The sequence below is a fragment of the Pongo abelii genome, chromosome 10 (assembly GCF_028885655.2).
Source record: "Pongo abelii isolate AG06213 chromosome 10, NHGRI_mPonAbe1-v2.0_pri, whole genome shotgun sequence".
Taxonomy (NCBI): Eukaryota; Metazoa; Chordata; class Mammalia; order Primates; family Hominidae; genus Pongo; species Pongo abelii.
Window position 1 is genome coordinate 55,587,520 of NC_071995.2, and position 3,720 is coordinate 55,591,239.

The following is a 3,720-nucleotide window of genomic DNA, read 5'->3' on the forward strand; positions in this document are numbered from 1 at the left end:
CCCTCCACACTCCTGGAACTGTACACCTGTTGGAACCCTTAAGGTAAAACTAATCAGGAAAGCTTCTCCCCAGAAGAAGATGGCATCCTTGATGTGAACAGCTTTTCTGCAAGATCACGGATCAAAACTACTATCATGAGACTCTTATCTTTGAATATTTTTTTCTTGTTTATGCCTCTATGAACAATAGAAATGAAAAGGGGGTCTATTATGTGCTCTTACAGGGTATGCTCTTCTTTGTGAAGGATTTTGCAGCCAGCCTTATACATGAATAAACTTACACTTTAATAGATAAAAGATGAAGGCCCAATGTAGGTGAGAAACTGTAGTGATACATACGTTACCTCAAAATCAGTCAAAACTCCTCTTAACCCATATCATGGATTAAAGAGAACATTGACAGGAGGCCTTCACTCTTCTAGAAGGACATCATTTGTTTGGTCCTTTTTCCATGGTTTACAATAAAAGAGGCAATAATTAGAAATGTCTCCCTCATAATAGGCTCTACAGCAAATTCTACTTTAAAGGCTATTGTTACACAACAGACTTTAAATTCTCTTGTGAAAGTTATGCTAAATAATAGAATTGGCTAAACAGAGAAGTACCTGTGCAGCTGCTGACATTTGTGGCCTATGGAGAAATATATCAAATGTAAATTATAAAAATTCGGTTGTAGGGGATTAATGCAAAGACCACTTAGTTAAGTGAGTAGACTCTAGCTAGCTCATTCATTAATCTATTTAATTTTAGGTGGCTTGGTTTATGGGGACCCTGGGTAAGGAACATACTCCAAACTCTTGGGGTATGGCCTCCCCATAGTCATAACAACAGTCTCCCTGGTGCGCTGTATTCTCTCAAAGCTTTTAAATGTTTGCATGTAGCCATCTCTAGAACACCAAATTGTCTCTCTTCAACTGGAATGACAAAAGCTAAAAGAAATGTGTAACAATGAGGATACCATAATCTATGAATGACACACTGAGACTGGAAACCTAAAATGATGGTAACTGAGAGTGGCACTAAGGCCCTAAGTTTTGGTCACACTCTCACCTAAGTGAGAACTTGGCCAGAAAAGGGGAATTAAAAAAAAAAAATTATGGGAGGCCATTATTTTGGACTGAGCTCATGCACTAGGCCCTAAAAAACCAAATGAAACTAAAATGGAGTCACTTGTGCTAAATGTGACATAATCAAACTAAGGCTTTAAGAAAACACATAGCTCCTAGAACAGATCAGGTTTTGTTTTTCTCCTGTAAACAGATGTTCCAGCATAAGGAGATACCCTCTACTCAGTGCTTATTCTCTCCTTGCAAAACCCACTATTCTACTGTTTCCCAGTGGGTTTCAAAACCATATAAGTCCATTTATGACAGTGATAGTAACATCAATGACTAAGGTTTTGGTCAATCTCTCAAAATTGAGAAAATGATCAAAATGTGAGAATTGTTAAAGCAAACTAAATATGGCCTGAGAAGGACTCCGTACTTCCATATTTGAGACCTTGTGGATGAACTGTAACTTAGCTTAATAGTCAGATAAAATTGAAAACCTAACTTAATAGTATGCACCCGTAACAATAGCTGAGTGTTGGCCAACCACTCAGACTGCTGAGTGTTCAAACTAGTTCAAGTAAGGCAAACGCGGAGCTGTAACCAATCTCACTGTTTCTGTACCTCGCTTCCGATTCCTGTATGTCACTTTAACTTTTTTGTCTATAAATTTGTTCTGACCACAAGGCACCCCTGAAGTCTATGAATCTGCTCTGATTCTGGGGGCTGCCTGATTTGCAAATACTTCATTGCTCAATTAAACTCCTTAAAATTTAATTTGGCTGAAGTTTTTCTTTTATCAGGGCAAAACCTGCCTCCCATTCTATTCAAAGTCACCCCCTGCTCATTGAGATAAATGCACATCTGATTGCCTCCTTTGGAGAGGCTAATCAGAAATTCAAAAGAATACAACCATTTGTCTCTTATTTAGCTATGACCTGGAAGCCCCTTCCCTGCTTTGAGTTGCCCAGCCTTTCCAGACTGAACCAATGTTCATCTTACATATGTCTGATGTCTCATGCGTCCCTAAATGTATAAAACCAAACTGTGCTCTGACCACTTGGGCACATATCGTCAGGAACTCCTCAGGCTGTGCCACAGGCACATGTCCTCAACCTTGGCAAAATAAACTTTCTAAATTAACTGAGACCTGTCTCAGATTTTCAGGGTTCACACTTTTCACATTCCTATTATACAAGGCTGTATGTGACAGATGTCACTTTTTTACAAATTATGTTTTACCTAATATATTTACAATTTTAGGTTGTGTACATCTTTTTTTTTTTTGAGACAGAGTTTCTCTTTTTTTGCCCAGGCTGGAGTGCAATGGCATGATCTCAGCTCACCGTAACCTCCACTTCCCAGGTTCAAGCGATTCTCCTGACTCAGCCTCCCGAGTAGCTGAGATTACAGGCATGCACCATCACGCCTGGCTAATTTTTTTTTTTCTTTTTTTTGAGGCAGTTTCGCTCTTTTTGCCCAGGCTGTAGTGCAATGGCATGATCTCAGCTCACTGCAACCTCCGCCTCCTGGGTTCAAGCAATTCTCCTGCCTCAGTCTCCCAAGTGGCTGGGATTACAGGCACCTGCCACCATGCCTGGCTAATTTTTTGCATTTTCAGTAGAGACGGGGTTTCACCATGTTGGCCAGGATGGTCTCCATCTCTTGACCTCGTGATCCACCCGCCTCAGCCTCCCAAAGTGCTGGGATTACAGGTGTGACCCACCGCACCCGGCCAGTTGTTTACATCTAAGCACACAACAGGTGCTTATTAGTGATGAAGTGGTGTAAACAATACCTGCTTATTTTTGAGTGTGATACAGCCTAGTGGACCTGTATATGTGTTTATAAGTTTAAGGTAACATGTTTACTTACAAATTGCTCCTCACCTCATCCAACACATCTCAGCAAATAATTCAGGATGACAGAATATATTACATTACTCTGAATTTATACATCATATCACCTTATAATTTATTAACTACACTTATTACAATATCTTTAAGATAAATTCCTAGCAGTGGGATTTTTAAATGAAAGGATTATATACACATTAAATTTGGATAGTTAGTCCCAAATTGTCCTCCAGAAAGGTTATACCAATTTACACTCTCACCAAGTATTGCCACCATATTTTTAAGGTTGCCTAGTATTCTGTGATATAGATGTACCATAACTAAAATGCTTTAATAGTGCCTGCCCAGGCCAAGTGCAGTGGCTCACGCCTGTAATCCCAGGACTTTGGGAGGCCGAGGTGGGCGGATCATGAGGTCAGGAGTTCGAGACCAGCCTGGCCAACATAGTGAAACCCAGTCTTTACTAAAAATACAAAAAATTAGCCGGGCGTGGTGGTGGACACCTGTAATCCCAGCCACTCAGGAGGCTGAAGCAGGAGAATCACTTGAACCCGGGAGGCGGAGGTTGCAGTGAGCCAAGATCACGACATTGCACTCCAGCCGGGGTGACAGTACTAGACTCCGTCTCAAAAAAAAAAAAAGTGCCTGCTCTCCTTTTTCTCTTCCTCTTCCTCTTCTTCTCCTTCTCTTCTCCTCCTTCTCCTTCTTGTCATCGTCGTCGTCAGACAGGTAATGTGCCAATGCTGTAGAAAGGTGGCACATCTCATACTTGTGCGTGAACACTCAATCATCATGTGTATGACCCACAAAAGGAT

At 40.9% G+C, this 3,720-nt stretch overlaps 1 pseudogene; it reads right to left on the reverse strand.

The window, feature by feature from the left end:
* Positions 1-3,624: 3,624 nt before the first annotated feature.
* LOC112136010 (small nucleolar RNA U13) lies at positions 3,625-3,720 on the reverse strand (annotated as a pseudogene).